Consider the following 18,375-nt stretch of genomic DNA (forward strand, 5'->3'; position numbering starts at 1 on the left):
AACAGCCCAACGCAGCTTTTAAAGAAGCTGAAGGAGAACCACACAGAGGAGTGGATGAGTCGCGCATTGATGTACACCGACGAGTGTGTGGACTTCAGCGAGCGACCCGCACTGCTGCCCCTGTCGTTTCCCGAGGCTCCAGAGCCTGCTGTTGTGCCGAGCTGTAAGTGGCTCCTGTCCGTTTACTGCCAGGACATTTTGACGAGGGTGGATGACATCATGGCCAGGATTACCTCAACATATGGCACAGTCCTCAAGATGGATTCCACCAGAAAGGTAAAAGAATCTTTGTCTTTCAAATCTGCTGATTATATTAAGATTAATAAGTAATTGATTAGTCCCTCAATGGGGAAATTTAGAATGTTACAGCAGCAGAAAGACATAAAAATAAGTAGCATGTAGTACTAGGGTGAGGGATATAAAGAAGGATATAGAAACATAGTACAGTGAATTTTGCACCTTTGAGAAGTGTTAAAGTGACAGTCCATAGTGAGGTTGCATGTAGTTTTACTAGGAGCAGAGGTGGTTGTATAGCCTTATAGATATATTATTAACGACTGCCTGTATTTCTGAATCATGTTCACAGAGGTCCTCTACATTTTTTGTGCTTCAGATCACCAAGAAGCTCGCTGGAACAGCCAAAGGGACAGCCCACTGGCTAACCTCTGTGGGTAATGAGTACGGTCAGGTTCTCATCAGTGTCATGACCGCTCAGGAGGGAGCTGGCCTGGACTTGATGGCAGCGGGATTGATGAAGAGGTACCAGCTGGCTGGTGTGGATCCCCCTGTTGCCTTATATGTGGACTGTGGCTGCTGCACCGAGGGAGGAGAGACCAAGCTGAAGGCCAGATTCAGCGGGTGGCCGGACATTATTGTAAGGCTTGATATCTGGCACTTTATGCGCAGACTTGCTCTGGGATGCACAACAGATGCTCATCAGCTGTACCCAGGATTTATGTCTCGCCTTTCAGCGAGCATATTTGAGTGGGATGCAGCTGATTTAGCTTTGTTGCGAGAAGCAAAAAGGCAGCAGCTTCGGTCCCAGGGTCTGCCCTCCCTCACTGATGGCGACATAGACAAACAACTCTCCAGGGAGGAGATGTCTCTCCACTGTCGTAGGAGGACCCGTGGTGAGGAGACCACCATTCGCCTGCTGGAGGAGCTGCTTGGGTTGCTGATGGGCAGCAGAGGTAATGACTCCAGTGGTGTTCCCCTGTTTGACCGAGAGAGGATGGAGCACATCTGGCGTGTCCAGAGAAAGCACGTCAAATGCATCCAGGACCCACCAGGTGTTGCTCTATACACCAAGACAGGGGAGCTCACAAAGGGAGGTGTGCGGTTACCTGTTTACAGATGTGCCAGGGGCTCTACATCTCTCGAGTCATTTCATCTACACCTCAACCGCTTCATACCAGGTTTGTGTCTGTCAGACATTTAAGTTTATATGCTGAATAGTCCAAGAATATTTCATCGTTTGATATTTAATATGTATTTAATGTGTACTTTTAGGGACGAGTGCCAACAGTCTGAACTTTCAGATATATCTCCTGGAAGGGCTTCACAGATGGAACCACGACCGGGGGGTTGCTGCTCTGTCCACTGGACAATCTCCTTTGCGCAGCTACTCCAGTGACCTGGTTCAGGCCCTCAACAACAATTATCAGAAGCTGTTTGGCAGGAAGGTGGTACCACAGTTCTGTCCACCCTCACGGTACACTGGTAAGCATTTGTGATTGCATTGGTAATTTACCTCAATTTTTAAACCCTTTATTAACTGTATCAACTTTTGTAAACAATCTAATTTAATTCTGTTGTTTCAGGAGAGCTCATAGGGATGCAATATCTGTTCCGGCAGACTGGTCAGGCACTGCAGGATATGCACCCTGATTCAGAGGAAGCTGCAACCCTGATAGAACAGCATGACGTGGAGGACGACATGGAGCTTGATGAGGGTTTTGCTGACATCATGGAAGATCCCACTGTGTTGAACCTTGGGGTTCCTCAGGCTTCAGCATCTCAGACTCCTGATCCCTCTGCCATTTCTTCTCCTCTTCTCTCCCTGGTTCCTGGTACATCCACCCTGGCTCCTAGTATTTCCACCCTGGCACCTGGCTCATCCTCTGAGGTCCCTGGTACATCCACCCTGGCACCTGACACATCAACCCTGGCCTCTAGTTCCTCCTCTGAAGATGATATTCATGCTGAAGATGAAGACATGGTAAGTCTAGCTGTGTTCGTTTTAGAATATGCATGTAGATATGTGCATGCTTCTTCACTATTTTTGATTACACATGTTAACATATTTTATCATTAAACAAAAAAAGTTTTGTGAGTGAAAGTTTTACACCCTATAAACTGTTGAATCTTTTTTACAGGCTGTTGATGACCAAAATCTCCCCGGATACCAGCATGTGGACAGACTTGCTGAGTATTTGGTGGCGCTTCGGGATCAGACGTCTCTTTGTCTTAGCAACCAACAGGCGAGTAGGATAGTGTCACTGTGGGACAATCTGAATCAAGGTGACAAGCAGCGGGTGGTTTATGCAGCACGACATCAGGAGAGACTTTTGAGTGGACGCTTCAGAACTCCAAAGACGCCCTCAAAAACCCCTGGTGTGGAGAGTACCACCCGCTGCATGTTGGGTGCGAGTAGCACACCTGCCCAGTGGCCTGACTGCTGCCGGTTGGTGGAAACCATGTTCATCAGACTCTGCAATATACACCAAAGCCCGGCAAAAAAGGGTAAGAGGGCTACTTCTCGGTGGTCCTTAATTTTGAGGGATTACCGCAAGATAAGGCAGCTTGTTGTCGGCAACTGCCGGGTGATGCAGGGTTCTGAAATTCAGCTGGTGGAGGTGAATCAGAGCACGCTCATCCAGTGGCATAATCACCGGCAGAAGAAACAGGAGCTCTCTGTGCTGCTCCAAGGCACTGCATTGCCTCCAGCCCTGGCAGAATCCGATGAGCCTCTTCAGGAGGCAAGATTGCTCCCTGCTGCACCCACGCCTGCCCGGAATGAACATCAATACCGGCTGCCGCAGAGTACAGCAGGTCAGGCCAAACAGAGGCAGACGGGATCTGGTCAGCTCCCTGTCAACATAAGGCCAAAGGGACCAGTGAAGAGACAGTTATATGCAACCCCACCAGCTCCAGCACCAGGACCCATCATTACACCTCACATCTTAACACCATCCGGACTGGTTCAGGTTGTCTTTCCTGTGCCAGTAGGCAGCTATCCTCAAACCAGTGCGCCTACCAGCACAGTGGAAGCTGACCCCGCCCCTAAAAGGCCATATAGGCGAACAGTGGCCAGCAACACTTGCAAAAAGTGTGGCCAGTTCCGCACTTCTGTCACTGGACACAGCCAGTACCATGGAAAGGTGTATTGCCCTCAGTTTGAAGCCTTAACAAAAGACCAGTGGTTGGAGGAAATGAGGAAAAAGATGTAAATAGTTCATATTTGTAAATAATAGTTTTATTGTAAATAGTTTTTTTAAATGTTTGTATTTAATTCTGGGTACTACTGCGATAGTCAATTCCATATGCCCTGTTTTTTATCTGTCTGTTTAAATTCAATGTTTCTATAATTCTTATTTCTATGAACACATAAAACTGGTTTACAGCAATATATGAGTGGGTGTTTTTAATGACAGTTAGCAGCACATCAACAACAACAACAACCTCCATAAGAATAATTATGGTGATTCTTATAATGATGAAGCACATTCAATAAGAGAAACATGGTTTGTGAAGTTAATATGGGAGGTGGTCTCTGATGTACAGTAGAAGAAATGTCCTGATGAGGGACCGGAATGGAAAGATCCTCCACTCCTGTCGTTTGATGAGTCCTGTGGAGTGGGAGGTAGTGCAGGTAGGTGTTATTACACAATGAACTAGTCTCATAACAATATAATGTGTAGAAAAATAGGAGGAAATTCGTAATCATATGAGGAATGAACACGCACCTTCGCAATCCCGGAGTCTAGGGTTCGAGTCCCACTCGTGCAATGACCAAAAACATCAAAAGTGTTATATTTGTGTCTAGTCAGCTAGAAATACATTTATCTAATAGAAATTGATATAAAACTTCACATCGCTCCTTTCCTTTTCCTTCTTTCCCTTTTTCCTCCCTTTTCTCCTCTTTTCTCTTCTTCCCCTTCCTTCCCCCTTTCTTCCCCTTCCTTCCCCTTTCTTCCCCTTCTTTGACGGACTATTGTTCCCCAGCTTGAACGCAGCGCCTTAGACCGCTCGGCCATCCTGACTACTAAAACATAAAAACAAGCCCAGTAAATTCAATCAAAAGCTAGCAAAGACAAGAGTTTTAAAAAGTTGAAGCGGTCAAAATGCCTTGTGTGCAAATATCTTGCCTATGAGATGCTGAAAGAGATACAGAGGTATCAACAATTTTTAGCAAGGCTACGAGGAGTCAATCAGTGTTGTTCAGGTGCTGACCTTGACTATGTAGAAAGGTAAGAGTGCTATAAATGTGGTACATCTTTAATTGCAGGTCCCACCGAGATTTGAACTCGGATCACTGGATTCAGAGTCCAGAGTGCTAGCCATTACACCATGGAACCCAGTTCAGTTGTGGTAATCTTAGGCCCGCCAGCCCGTCACATCAACCAGTTAGAGGATTTGAGAGATGCTTTGAATTCAAAATGTGTTTGCAAAGGAAAACAGCCGATGCAGTTAATCTCTCCAGTGACCATATTTTCTTCATGATGACCAAATAACTGCATAGGTAAGCTGTCAGAAGTGGGATTTGAACCCATGCCTCCAATGGAGACTGCGACCTGAACGCAGCGCCTTAGACCGCTCGGCCATCCTGACTAATAAAACATAAAAACAAGCCCAATAAATTCAATCAAAAGCTAGCAAAGACAAGAGTTTTAAAAAGTTGAAGCGGTCAAAATGCCTTGTGTGCAAATATCTTGCCTATGAGATGCTGAAAGAGATACAGAGGTATCAACAATTTTTAGCAAGGCTACGAGGAGTCAATCAGTGTTGTTCAGGTGCTGACCTTGACTATGTAGAAAGGTAAGAGTGCTATAAATGTGGTACATCTTTAATTGCAGGTCCCACCGAGATTTGTACCCGGATCACTGGATTCAGAGTCCAGAGTGCTAGCCATTACACCATGGAACCCAGTTCAGTTGTGGTAATCTTAGGCCCGCCAGCCCGTCACATCAACCAGTTAGAGGATTTGAGAGATGCTTTGAATTCAAAATGTGTTTGCAAAGGAAAACAGCCGATGCAGTTAATCTCTCCAGTGACCATATTTTCTTCATGATGACCAAATAACTGCATAGGTAAGCTGTCAGAAGTGGGATTTGAACCCACGCCTCCAATGGAGACTGCGACCTGAACGCAGCGCCTTAGACCGCTCGGCCATCCTGTAATAAATGAGTAATCTGTCAGAAGTGGGATTTGAACCCACGCCTCCAATGGAGACTGCGACCTGAACGCAGCGCCTTAGACCGCTCGGCCATCCTGACTACTAAAACATAAAAACAAGCCCAGTAAATTCAATCAAAAGCTAGCAAAGACAAGAGTTTTAAAAAGTTGAAGCGGTCAAAATGCCTTGTGTGCAAATATCTTGCCTATGAGATGCTGAAAGAGATACAGAGGTATCAACAATTTTTAGCAAGGCTACGAGGAGTCAATCAGTGTTGTTCAGGTGCTGACCTTGACTATGTAGAAAGGTAAGAGTGCTATAAATGTGGTACATCTTTAATTGCAGGTCCCACCGAGATTTGAACTCGGATCACTGGATTCAGAGTCCAGAGTGCTAGCCATTACACCATGGAACCCTGTTCAGTTGCGGTAATCTTAGGCCCGCCAGCCCGTCACATCAACCAGTTAGAGGCTTTGAGAGATGCTTTGAATTCAAAATGTGTCTGCAAAGGAAAACAGCCGATGCAGTTAATCTCTCCAGTGACCATATTTTCTTCATGATGACCAAATAAATGAGTAATCTGTCAGAAGTGGGATTTGAACCCACGCCTCCAATGGAGACTGCGACCTGAACGCCAGCAGCCGTCGGATCGTCCGGGGAAATGTTTGAAATGTTGAGGAAGATCTGACCTGACAGCCAATCAGGTTCGCGTCCTCAACATTCAGCGGCCAATCGCTGGGGCGAATTGTTCCCTTCGCTCGAACATTTCAAACATTTGACCAATCACAAGGCTTAAATGTTGAAATGTTTGAGACAGCTGATGTGGGCGGGGATGCCTCCGGGAGGGGGCAAGCTGGGGGGCGGTCCCAGAGGACGAGCTGACCTGGGAGGACCCGCGCCGCTGGAGTTTACGCTACGCTAGCTTGAGAACGGTCCGACGCTAAAGCTAAGTCTTTCATTCGAAACTACTAAGTTACACTTCAAAATGGTAAGAATTTACACATTGAATAGAGTTGCATGATTTGCCCTTAAGTAAAGCAGTTCTTCCACCTGTCTTGTTAAGTTGTCTTATCCATGTATTTAGCTAAATGCATTAAAATAAACTCTGTTATCTGACGGCGATTTCGTCGGTTGTCATGGACGGACATTTGTTAATGTTATTTATTTAAGTTGGCTCTAGGGTTAACGTAGTAACATAGAAATAATTTCCCCTGTTGTCATGTTGTCATGATCATTGACTTTGTTTTCGTTTTCCACGTTATAAACTGGCTTTCTTTTTCTTGTGTCGACCGAGGGGTGGGGGTGGGGTGCTTAAGCTGGGGTTGGGGGAGTTACAGAATGAATACAGTTTACTCTCAGCACTTACACATTTAATACAGGGGTATGACATAACTATACATATAAGAGTAATTCCTCCTGTCACCTAATGTCGTCATATACGTGTATTTAGTTTTCTTACAAACACTTTCACCATTATTTATCTTTTTATCTGCTGCCATTGTTTGCTATTGTAATAGGATATATATATACATGTATATGTCATGTTCTCATAAACATGTCTTTAGCTACCTTCTATAACATGCTTTAGTTTTCATCTGTCATAATACCCTTATGCCACAACTGAGTTTTTCATAGGATTATTACAATATTACAAGACTGATGGTCTGGCTTTTTCATGTACCTACAATTTAAAATCTACTTTAAAAGTTCATGCATTTCTGTCACCAAAGGCAACAGCTTCGAAATCACATAAGGGAATGGCAGACTCAGAGTGGATGTCACGGCTGAGGAAGTTTGCCAACACTGGGTCCTGGCCTGCAGGGGAGGGAAACAGGCCAGCTCCCAGGCAGAAGAAGTGGTACCAGCTTTATCAAATGGTATATGTACATAAATTACCCTAATTTGCATTGTGTTATACTATCACAATGAATGTTATACATAAAAAGCAGTAACTTAAGTTGTATGCACTTAATTAAAATGTACATCTATTATTTTTAGATTGAGAAATGTCCAAGGATGGGACATTCACATCAGTCTTTGTTTGGTCATGTGAGACATTGTACATGTGGATTCCACACTCAGAAGGTAATCCTTTTCAATATAAGTAATATATATATATATATATATATATGTATTTATATATAAACAACACTAATGTATGTACTCATGACACAACAGCCAACCACAGCAAGTACTACCCAGGGTCCCACAGGGCAACAGGCAGTAGCAGTGGCTCCTGTCCTTCCAGGCACAGTGGAGCGACAGGCAGTAGCAGTGGCTCCCACCCTTCCAGGCACAGTGGTGCAACAGGCAGTAGCAGTGGCTCCTGTCCTTCCACGCACAGTGGAGCGACAAGCAGCAGCAGTGGCTCCCACCCTTCCAGGCACAGTGGTGCAACAGGCAGTAGCAGTGGCTCCTGTCCTCCCAGGCACTGTGGGGCAGAAACAAAGTACAGCAGGCAGTGCGGTCCCAAAGCAGCGACCCCTGTTGAATTTGTCAATGGTATTCAGAGATTAATTAAGATTCACTGAATGATTGTTTACAATATAACCCTCTCGTGACACAGCCTTTTGCTCTATTGCCTTTCAGTTTACAAAGCCTAGATTTGGTGGCTCCCATGTCACGGCTGCAAAGCCGAATCTTAGTGCTAGCAGGAGAGTAACACAGGTAAATAAGAGATCAAATTGCATCACTTTACATTGTGTTTTTAAGACAACTCACTTAGACTGAATGCTTTACAGACCCAAGCCACCAACCTCCCCACAACTTCTCCGGCCAGCATTGCTATCTTAGTAAGTATTTTAGGTATAGGTTTTCCCAAGACTATTAACAGTATTAAAAGCCATTCAAGTCTAAAATAAAATTTGAAGCCTCAATATTATTGTTTCATGTAGCACGGCTGTTTGAACTAATAGCTTATGTTTCGATTGTGTTGTCAATGTATCTTCCTTGCTGTGTATTTACAGGCTCCAGACCCTCAGACACATGCTCAGGCTTCGGTGCCTGTCCTCAGCACCACAGCAGTGTGTGCCTCTGTGTCAGTGAGTTATTTAACATTTAATTTCATACTGTGGAGCATAAGCAGCGTCTTTCATCATAATAAAATATGTTGATCCATTTTTTTGTTATTGCACAGACCGCTGACTCCAGGACAGAGACTGAAACACAGCTGCCCCGTTTGTGGTCAGAAGGCTTGCCTCCTGTGGACCATAAATGGATTGTGAAGTCTCTGTTCAAGATGGGGCCAAGAGGAAAATTAGTGCTTAAAGAGAATCTGAAGCTCTGGCACTTTCCACCACAGCCTAGTGGCCTTTACCATCAGGCTCCGGGTCCAGACCGCTTTTTTGCCCATCCACTTCTGGTCTGGATGCCTTACAAGCTGTGGAAGGTGAAGGTGGTCTGTCCAAACCTTGCCTGTGGAGGGCACCAGCTAACAGGAGCGGGTCTGCACAAGAGGGCACGCCGAGTCCTGGACGAGGACAGGATGTACAACATGGTGACAGAGACACTAACCTGCAACAAATGTAGATCCAGCCACGTGTCCTGGAGTCAGACTGTCCTCAAACAACTGTCCAAGGCACAGCAGACACAATTCCGGGTCATCCTCACACAAAAGTGATTACCGTTAATTTACTCTCTTGCCTTTTCAAGTAGAAATGCAGTATATAACATACAATTACTGATATATCTGTCTATGATCAAGGTTTGCATGTGACATCCGGGTGATCCGAAAACTGCGGGAGAGAGGCCTTGGTAACAGCCCAACGCAGCTTTTAAAGAAGCTGAAGGAGAACCACACAGAGGAGTGGATGAGTCGCGCATTGATGTACACCGACGAGTGTGTGGACTTCAGCGAGCGACCCGCACTGCTGCCCCTGTCGTTTCCCGAGGCTCCAGAGCCTGCTGTTGTGCCGAGCTGTAAGTGGCTCCTGTCCGTTTACTGCCAGGACATTTTGACGAGGGTGGATGACATCATGGCCAGGATTACCTCAACATATGGCACAGTCCTCAAGATGGATTCCACCAGAAAGGTAAAAGAATCTTTGTCTTTCAAATCTGCTGATTATATTAAGATTAATAAGTAATTGATTAGTCCCTCAATGGGGAAATTTAGAATGTTACAGCAGCAGAAAGACATAAAAATAAGTAGCATGTAGTACTAGGGTGAGGGATATAAAGAAGGATATAGAAACATAGTACAGTGAATTTTGCACCTTTGAGAAGTGTTAAAGTGACAGTCCATAGTGAGGTTGCATGTAGTTTTACTAGGAGCAGAGGTGGTTGTATAGCCTTATAGATATATTATTAACGACTGCCTGTATTTCTGAATCATGTTCACAGAGGTCCTCTACATTTTTTGTGCTTCAGATCACCAAGAAGCTCGCTGGAACAGCCAAAGGGACAGCCCACTGGCTAACCTCTGTGGGTAATGAGTACGGTCAGGTTCTCATCAGTGTCATGACCGCTCAGGAGGGAGCTGGCCTGGACTTGATGGCAGCGGGATTGATGAAGAGGTACCAGCTGGCTGGTGTGGATCCCCCTGTTGCCTTATATGTGGACTGTGGCTGCTGCACCGAGGGAGGAGAGACCAAGCTGAAGGCCAGATTCAGCGGGTGGCCGGACATTATTGTAAGGCTTGATATCTGGCACTTTATGCGCAGACTTGCTCTGGGATGCACAACAGATGCTCATCAGCTGTACCCAGGATTTATGTCTCGCCTTTCAGCGAGCATATTTGAGTGGGATGCAGCTGATTTAGCTTTGTTGCGAGAAGCAAAAAGGCAGCAGCTTCGGTCCCAGGGTCTGCCCTCCCTCACTGATGGCGACATAGACAAACAACTCTCCAGGGAGGAGATGTCTCTCCACTGTCGTAGGAGGACCCGTGGTGAGGAGACCACCATTCGCCTGCTGGAGGAGCTGCTTGGGTTGCTGATGGGCAGCAGAGGTAATGACTCCAGTGGTGTTCCCCTGTTTGACCGAGAGAGGATGGAGCACATCTGGCGTGTCCAGAGAAAGCACGTCAAATGCATCCAGGACCCACCAGGTGTTGCTCTATACACCAAGACAGGGGAGCTCACAAAGGGAGGTGTGCGGTTACCTGTTTACAGATGTGCCAGGGGCTCTACATCTCTCGAGTCATTTCATCTACACCTCAACCGCTTCATACCAGGTTTGTGTCTGTCAGACATTTAAGTTTATATGCTGAATAGTCCAAGAATATTTCATCGTTTGATATTTAATATGTATTTAATGTGTACTTTTAGGGACGAGTGCCAACAGTCTGAACTTTCAGATATATCTCCTGGAAGGGCTTCACAGATGGAACCACGACCGGGGGGTTGCTGCTCTGTCCACTGGACAATCTCCTTTGCGCTGCTACTCCAGTGACCTGGTTCAGGCCCTCAACAACAATTACCAGAAGCTGTTTGGCAGGAAGGTGGTACCACAGTTCTGTCCACCCTCACGGTACACTGGTAAGCATTTGTGATTGCATTGGTAATTTACCTCAATTTTTAAACCCTTTATTAACTGTATCAACTTTTGTAAACAATCTAATTTAATTCTGTTGTTTCAGGAGAGCTCATAGGGATGCAATATCTGTTCCGGCAGACTGGTCAGGCACTGCAGGATATGCACCCTGATTCAGAGGAAGCTGCAACCCTGATAGAACAGCATGACGTGGAGGACGACATGGAGCTTGATGAGGGTTTTGCTGACATCATGGAAGATCCCACTGTGTTGAACCTTGGGGTTCCTCAGGCTTCAGCATCTCAGACTCCTGATCCCTCTGCCATTTCTTCTCCTCTTCTCTCCCTGGTTCCTGGTACATCCACCCTGGCTCCTAGTATTTCCACCCTGGCACCTGGCTCATCCTCTGAGGTCCCTGGTACATCCACCCTGGCACCTGACACATCAACCCTGGCCTCTAGTTCCTCCTCTGAAGATGATATTCATGCTGAAGATGAAGACATGGTAAGTCTAGCTGTGTTCGTTTTAGAATATGCATGTAGATATGTGCATGCTTCTTCACTATTTTTGATTACACATGTTAACATATTTTATCATTAAACAAAAAAAGTTTTGTGAGTGAAAGTTTTACACCCTATAAACTGTTGAATCTTTTTTACAGGCTGTTGATGACCAAAATCTCCCCGGATACCAGCATGTGGACAGACTTGCTGAGTATTTGGTGGCGCTTCGGGATCAGACGTCTCTTTGTCTTAGCAACCAACAGGCGAGTAGGATAGTGTCACTGTGGGACAATCTGAATCAAGGTGACAAGCAGCGGGTGGTTTATGCAGCACGACATCAGGAGAGACTTTTGAGTGGACGCTTCAGAACTCCAAAGACGCCCTCAAAAACCCCTGGTGTGGAGAGTACCACCCGCTGCATGTTGGGTGCGAGTAGCACACCTGCCCAGTGGCCTGACTGCTGCCGGTTGGTGGAAACCATGTTCATCAGACTCTGCAATATACACCAAAGCCCGGCAAAAAAGGGTAAGAGGGCTACTTCTCGGTGGTCCTTAATTTTGAGGGATTACCGCAAGATAAGGCAGCTTGTTGTCGGCAACTGCCGGGTGATGCAGGGTTCTGAAATTCAGCTGGTGGAGGTGAATCAGAGCACGCTCATCCAGTGGCATAATCACCGGCAGAAGAAACAGGAGCTCTCTGTGCTGCTCCAAGGCACTGCATTGCCTCCAGCCCTGGCAGAATCCGATGAGCCTCTTCAGGAGGCAAGATTGCTCCCTGCTGCACCCACGCCTGCCCGGAATGAACATCAATACCGGCTGCCGCAGAGTACAGCAGGTCAGGCCAAACAGAGGCAGACGGGATCTGGTCAGCTCCCTGTCAACATAAGGCCAAAGGGACCAGTGAAGAGACAGTTATATGCAACCCCACCAGCCCCAGCACCAGGACCCATCATTACACCTCACATCTTAACACCATCCGGACTGGTTCAGGTTGTCTTTCCTGTGCCAGTAGGCAGCTATCCTCAAACCAGTGCGCCTACCAGCACAGTAGAAGCTGACCCCGCCCCTAAAAGGCCATATAGGCGAACAGTGGCCAGCAACACTTGCAAAAAGTGTGGCCAGTTCCGCACTTCTGTCACTGGACACAGCCAGTACCATGGAAAGGTGTATTGCCCTCAGTTTGAAGCCTTAACAAAAGACCAGTGGTTGGAGGAAATGAGGAAAAAGATGTAAATAGTTCATATTTGTAAATAATAGTTTTATTGTAAATAGTTTTTTTAAATGTTTGTATTTAATTCTGGGTACTACTGCGATAGTCAATTCCATATGCCCTGTTTTTTATCTGTCTGTTTAAATTCAATGTTTCTATAATTCTTATTTCTATGAACACATAAAACTGGTTTACAGCAATATATGAGTGGGTGTTTTTAATGACAGCTAGCAGCACATCAACAACAACAACAACCTCCATAAGAATAATTATGGTGATTCTTATAATGATGAAGTACATTCAATAAGAGAAACATGGTTTGTGAAGTTAATATGGGAGGTGGTCTCTGATGTACAGTAGAAGAAATGTCCTGATGAGGGACCGGAATGGAAAGATCCTCCACTCCTGTCGTTTGATGAGTCCTGTGGAGTGGGAGGTAGTGCAGGTAGGTGTTATTACACAATGAACTAGTCTCATAACAATATAATGTGTAGAAAAATAGGAGGAAATTCGTAATCATATGAGGAATGAACACGCACCTTCGCAATCCCGGAGTCTAGGGTTCGAGTCCCACTCGTGCAATGACCAAAAACATCAAAAGTGTTATATTTGTGTCTAGTCAGCTAGAAATACATTTATCTAATAGAAATTGATATAAAACTTCACATCGCTCCTTTCCTTTTCCTTCTTTCCCTTTTTCCTCCCTTTTCTCCTCTTTTCTCTTCTTCCCCTTCCTTCCCCCTTTCTTCCCCTTCCTTCCCCTTTCTTCCCCTTCTTTGACGGACTATTGTTCCCCAGCTTGAACGCAGCGCCTTAGACCGCTCGGCCATCCTGACTACTAAAACATAAAAACAAGCCCAGTAAATTCAATCAAAAGCTAGCAAAGACAAGAGTTTTAAAAAGTTGAAGCGGTCAAAATGCCTTGTGTGCAAATATCTTGCCTATGAGATGCTGAAAGAGATACAGAGGTATCAACAATTTTTAGCAAGGCTACGAGGAGTCAATCAGTGTTGTTCAGGTGCTGACCTTGACTATGTAGAAAGGTAAGAGTGCTATAAATGTGGTACATCTTTAATTGCAGGTCCCACCGAGATTTGAACTCGGATCACTGGATTCAGAGTCCAGAGTGCTAGCCATTACACCATGGAACCCTGTTCAGTTGCGGTAATCTTAGGCCCGCCAGCCCGTCACATCAACCAGTTAGAGGCTTTGAGAGATGCTTTGAATTCAAAATGTGTCTGCAAAGGAAAACAGCCGATGCAGTTAATCTCTCCAGTGACCATATTTTCTTCATGATGACCAAATAAATGAGTAATCTGTCAGAAGTGGGATTTGAACCCACGCCTCCAATGGAGACTGCGACCTGAACGCAGCGCCTTAGACCGCTCGGCCATCCTGACTACTAAAACATAAAAACAAGCCCAGTAAATTCAATCAAAAGCTAGCAAAGACAAGAGTTTTAAAAAGTTGAAGCGGTCAAAATGCCTTGTGTGCAAATATCTTGCCTATGAGATGCTGAAAGAGATACAGAGGTATCAACAATTTTTAGCAAGGCTACGAGGAGTCAATCAGTGTTGTTCAGGTGCTGACCTTGACTATGTAGAAAGGTAAGAGTGCTATAAATGTGGTACATCTTTAATTGCAGGTCCCACCGAGATTTGAACTCGGATCACTGGATTCAGAGTCCAGAGTGCTAGCCATTACACCATGGAACCCAGTTCAGTTGTGGTAATCTTAGGCCCGCCAGCCCGTCACATCAACCAGTTAGAGGATTTGAGAGATGCTTTGAATTCAAAATGTGTTTGCAAAGGAAAACAGCCGATGCAGTTAATCTCTCCAGTGACCATATTTTCTTCATGATGACCAAATAACTGCATAGGTAAGCTGTCAGAAGTGGGATTTGAACCCACGCCTCCAATGGAGACTGCGACCTGAACGCAGCGCCTTAGACCGCTCGGCCATCCTGACTAATAAAACATAAAAACAAGCCCAATAAATTCAATCAAAAGCTAGCAAAGACAAGAGGTTTAAAAAGTTGAAGCGGTCAAAATGCCTTGTGTGCAAATATCTTGCCTATGAGATGCTGAAAGAGATACAGAGGTATCAACAATTTTTAGCAAGGCTACGAGGAGTCAATCAGTGTTGTTCAGGTGCTGACCTTGACTATGTAGAAAGGTAAGAGTGCTATAAATGTGGTACATCTTTAATTGCAGGTCCCACCGAGATTTGTACCCGGATCACTGGATTCAGAGTCCAGAGTGCTAGCCATTACACCATGGAACCCAGTTCAGTTGTGGTAATCTTAGGCCCGCCAGCCCGTCACATCAACCAGTTAGAGGATTTGAGAGATGCTTTGAATTCAAAATGTGTTTGCAAAGGAAAACAGCCGATGCAGTTAATCTCTCCAGTGACCATATTTTCTTCATGATGACCAAATAACTGCATAGGTAAGCTGTCAGAAGTGGGATTTGAACCCACGCCTCCAATGGAGACTGCGACCTGAACGCAGCGCCTTAGACCGCTCGGCCATCCTGACTAATAAAACATAAAAACAAGCCCAATAAATTCAATCAAAAGCTAGCAAAGACAAGAGTTTTAAAAAGTTGAAGCGGTCAAAATGCCTTGTGTGCAAATATCTTGCCTATGAGTTGCTGAAAGAGATACAGAGGTATCAACAATTTTTAGCAAGGCTACGAGGAGTCAATCAGTGTTGTTCAGGTGCTGACCTTGACTATGTAGAAAGGTAAGAGTGCTATAAATGTGGTACATCTTTAATTGCAGGTCCCACCGAGATTTGTACCCGGATCACTGGATTCAGAGTCCAGAGTGCTAGCCATTACACCATGGAACCCAGTTCAGTTGTGGTAATCTTAGGCCCGCCAGCCCGTCACATCAACCAGTTAGAGGATTTGAGAGATGCTTTGAATTCAAAATGTGTTTGCAAAGGAAAACAGCCGATGCAGTTAATCTCTCCAGTGACCATATTTTCTTCATGATGACCAAATAACTGCATAGGTAAGCTGTCAGAAGTGGGATTTGAACCCACGCCTCCAATGGAGACTGCGACCTGAACGCAGCGCCTTAGACCGCTCGGCCATCCTGACTAATAAAACATAAAAACAAGCCCAATAAATTCGATCAAAAGCTAGCAAAGACATGAGTTTTAAAAAGTTGAAGCGGTCAAAATGCCTTGTGTGCAAATATCTTGCCTATTGAGATACAGAGGTATCAACAATTTTTAGCAAGGCTACGAGGAGTCAATCAGTGTTGTTCAGGTGCTGACCTTGACTATGTAGAAAGGTAAGAGTGCTATAAATGTGGTACATCTTTAATTGCAGGTCCCACCGAGATTTGAACTCGGATCACTGGATTCAGAGTCCAGAGTGCTAGCCATTACACCATGGAACCCTGTTCAGTTGCGGTAATCTTAGGCCCGCCAGCCCGTCACATCAACCAGTTAGAGGCTTTGAGAGATGCTTTGAATTCAAAATGTGTCTGCAAAGGAAAACAGCCGATGCAGTTAATCTCTCCAGTGACCATATTTTCTTCATGATGACCAAATAAATGAGTAATCTGTCAGAAGTGGGATTTGAACCCACGCCTCCAATGGAGACTGCGACCTGAACGCAGCGCCTTAGACCGCTCGGCCATCCTGACTACTAAAACATAAAAACAAGCCCAGTAAATTCAATCAAAAGCTAGCAAAGACAAGAGTTTTAAAAAGTTGAAGCGGTCAAAATGCCTTGTGTGCAAATATCTTGCCTATTGAGATACAGAGGTATCAACAATTTTTAGCAAGGCTACGAGGAGTCAATCAGTGTTGTTCAGGTGCTGACCTTGACTATGTAGAAAGGTAAGAGTGCTATAAATGTGGTACATCTTTAATTGCAGGTCCCACCGAGATTTGAACTCGGATCACTGGATTCAGAGTCCAGAGTGCTAGCCATTACACCATGGAACCCTGTTCAGTTGCGGTAATCTTAGGCCCGCCAGCCCGTCACATCAACCAGTTAGAGGCTTTGAGAGATGCTTTGAATTCAAAATGTGTCTGCAAAGGAAAACAGCCGATGCAGTTAATCTCTCCAGTGACCATATTTTCTTCATGATGACCAAATAAATGAGTAATCTGTCAGAAGTGGGATTTGAACCCATGCCTCCAATGGAGACTGCGACCTGAACGCAGCGCCTTAGACCGCTCGGCCATCCTGACTACTAAAACATAAAAACAAGCCCAGTAAATTCAATCAAAAGCTAGCAAAGACAAGAGTTTTAAAAAGTTGAAGCGGTCAAAATGCCTTGTGTGCAAATATCTTGCCTATGAGATGCTGAAAGAGATACAGAGGTATCAGCAATTTTTAGCAAGGCTACGAGGAGTCAATCAGTGTTGTTCAGGTGCTGACCTTGACTATGTAGAAAGGTAAGAGTGCTATAAATGTGGTACATCTTTAATTGCAGGTCCCACCGAGATTTGAACTCGGATCACTGGATTCAGAGTCCAGAGTGCTAGCCATTACACCATGGAACCCAGTTCAGTTGTGGTAATCTTAGGCCCGCCAGCCCGTCACATCAACCAGTTAGAGGATTTGAGAGATGCTTTGAATTCAAAATGTGTTTGCAAAGGAAAACAGCCGATGCAGTTAATCTCTCCAGTGACCATATTTTCTTCATGATGACCAAATAACTGCATAGGTAAGCTGTCAGAAGTGGGATTTGAACCCACGCCTCCAATGGAGACTGCGACCTGAACGCAGCGCCTTAGACCGCTCGGCCATCCTGACTAATAAAACATAAAAACAAGCCCAATAAATTCGATCAAAAGCTAGCAAAGACTTGAGTTTTAAAAAGTTGAAGCGGTCAAAATGCCTTGTGTGCAAATATCTTGCCTATTGAGATACAGAGGTATCAACAATTTTTAGCAAGGCTACGAGGAGTCAATCAGTGTTGTTCAGGTGCTGACCTTGACTATGTAGAAAGGTAAGAGTGCTATAAATGTGGTACATCTTTAATTGCAGGTCCCACCGAGATTTGAACTCGGATCACTGGATTCAGAGTCCAGAGTGCTAGCCATTACACCATGGAACCCTGTTCAGTTGCGGTAATCTTAGGCCCGCCAGCCCGTCACATCAACCAGTTAGAGGCTTTGAGAGATGCTTTGAATTCAAAATGTGTCTGCAAAGGAAAACAGCCGATGCAGTTAATCTCTCCAGTGACCATATTTTCTTCATGATGACCAAATAAATGAGTAATCTGTCAGAAGTGGGATTTGAACCCACGCCTCCAATGGAGACTGCGACCTGAACGCCAGCAGCCGTCGGATCGTCCGGGGAAATGTTTGAAATGTTGAGGAAGATCTGACCTGACAGCCAATCAGGTTCGCGTCCTCAACATTCAGCGGCCAATCGCTGGGGCGAATTGTTCCCTTCGCTCGAACATTTCAAACATTTGACCAATCACAAGGCTTAAATGTTGAAATGTTTGAGACAGCTGATGTGGGCGGGGATGCCTCCGGGAGGGGGCAAGCTGGGGGCGGTCCCAGAGGACGAGCTGACCTGGGAGGACCCGCGCCGCCGGAGTTTACGCTACGCTAGCTTGAGAACGGTCCGACGCTAAAGCTAAGTCTTTCATTCGAAACTACCAAGTTCTTCAAAATGGTAAGAATTTACACATTGAATAGAGTTGCATGATTTGCCCTTAAGTAAAGCAGTTCTTCCACCTGTCTTGTTAAGTTGTCATATCCATGTATTTAGCTAAATGCATTAAAATAAACTCTGTTATCTGACGGCGATTTCGTCGGTTGTC

The 18,375-nt window shown here is 45.2% G+C and overlaps 17 non-coding genes across 17 annotated transcripts; all 17 read right to left on the reverse strand.

Annotated features, from left to right (window-relative positions):
* Window positions 1–4,505: 4,505 nt before the first annotated feature.
* On the reverse strand, window positions 4,506–4,577 carry trnaq-cug (transfer RNA glutamine (anticodon CUG)). Its single transcript has one exon. It is a non-coding gene; the product is annotated as a tRNA-Gln (tRNA).
* Window positions 4,578–4,747: 170 nt separating this feature from the next.
* trnal-cag (transfer RNA leucine (anticodon CAG)) lies at window positions 4,748–4,830 on the reverse strand. Its single transcript has one exon. It is a non-coding gene; the product is annotated as a tRNA-Leu (tRNA).
* Window positions 4,831–5,412: 582 nt separating this feature from the next.
* On the reverse strand, window positions 5,413–5,495 carry trnal-cag (transfer RNA leucine (anticodon CAG)). Its single transcript has one exon. It is a non-coding gene; the product is annotated as a tRNA-Leu (tRNA).
* Window positions 5,496–5,738: 243 nt separating this feature from the next.
* On the reverse strand, window positions 5,739–5,810 carry trnaq-cug (transfer RNA glutamine (anticodon CUG)). Its single transcript has one exon. It is a non-coding gene; the product is annotated as a tRNA-Gln (tRNA).
* Window positions 5,811–13,655: 7,845 nt separating this feature from the next.
* On the reverse strand, window positions 13,656–13,727 carry trnaq-cug (transfer RNA glutamine (anticodon CUG)). Its single transcript has one exon. It is a non-coding gene; the product is annotated as a tRNA-Gln (tRNA).
* Window positions 13,728–13,893: 166 nt separating this feature from the next.
* Window positions 13,894–13,976, reverse strand: trnal-cag (transfer RNA leucine (anticodon CAG)). The gene has a single exon. It is a non-coding gene; the product is annotated as a tRNA-Leu (tRNA).
* A 243-nt stretch (window positions 13,977–14,219) lies between these two features.
* On the reverse strand, window positions 14,220–14,291 carry trnaq-cug (transfer RNA glutamine (anticodon CUG)). The gene has a single exon. It is a non-coding gene; the product is annotated as a tRNA-Gln (tRNA).
* Window positions 14,292–14,461: 170 nt separating this feature from the next.
* trnal-cag (transfer RNA leucine (anticodon CAG)) lies at window positions 14,462–14,544 on the reverse strand. Its single transcript has one exon. It is a non-coding gene; the product is annotated as a tRNA-Leu (tRNA).
* A 485-nt stretch (window positions 14,545–15,029) lies between these two features.
* trnal-cag (transfer RNA leucine (anticodon CAG)) lies at window positions 15,030–15,112 on the reverse strand. The gene has a single exon. It is a non-coding gene; the product is annotated as a tRNA-Leu (tRNA).
* A 485-nt stretch (window positions 15,113–15,597) lies between these two features.
* trnal-cag (transfer RNA leucine (anticodon CAG)) lies at window positions 15,598–15,680 on the reverse strand. Its single transcript has one exon. It is a non-coding gene; the product is annotated as a tRNA-Leu (tRNA).
* A 232-nt stretch (window positions 15,681–15,912) lies between these two features.
* trnaq-cug (transfer RNA glutamine (anticodon CUG)) lies at window positions 15,913–15,984 on the reverse strand. The gene has a single exon. It is a non-coding gene; the product is annotated as a tRNA-Gln (tRNA).
* A 166-nt stretch (window positions 15,985–16,150) lies between these two features.
* Window positions 16,151–16,233, reverse strand: trnal-cag (transfer RNA leucine (anticodon CAG)). The gene has a single exon. It is a non-coding gene; the product is annotated as a tRNA-Leu (tRNA).
* Window positions 16,234–16,465: 232 nt separating this feature from the next.
* On the reverse strand, window positions 16,466–16,537 carry trnaq-cug (transfer RNA glutamine (anticodon CUG)). The gene has a single exon. It is a non-coding gene; the product is annotated as a tRNA-Gln (tRNA).
* Window positions 16,538–16,703: 166 nt separating this feature from the next.
* trnal-cag (transfer RNA leucine (anticodon CAG)) lies at window positions 16,704–16,786 on the reverse strand. The gene has a single exon. It is a non-coding gene; the product is annotated as a tRNA-Leu (tRNA).
* Window positions 16,787–17,029: 243 nt separating this feature from the next.
* Window positions 17,030–17,101, reverse strand: trnaq-cug (transfer RNA glutamine (anticodon CUG)). The gene has a single exon. It is a non-coding gene; the product is annotated as a tRNA-Gln (tRNA).
* A 170-nt stretch (window positions 17,102–17,271) lies between these two features.
* On the reverse strand, window positions 17,272–17,354 carry trnal-cag (transfer RNA leucine (anticodon CAG)). Its single transcript has one exon. It is a non-coding gene; the product is annotated as a tRNA-Leu (tRNA).
* A 232-nt stretch (window positions 17,355–17,586) lies between these two features.
* On the reverse strand, window positions 17,587–17,658 carry trnaq-cug (transfer RNA glutamine (anticodon CUG)). The gene has a single exon. It is a non-coding gene; the product is annotated as a tRNA-Gln (tRNA).
* Between the last annotated feature and the right edge of the window lie 717 nt (window positions 17,659–18,375).

This window comes from Platichthys flesus, chromosome 4 (assembly GCF_949316205.1).
Source record: "Platichthys flesus chromosome 4, fPlaFle2.1, whole genome shotgun sequence".
NCBI classification, from domain to species: Eukaryota; Metazoa; Chordata; class Actinopteri; order Pleuronectiformes; family Pleuronectidae; genus Platichthys; species Platichthys flesus.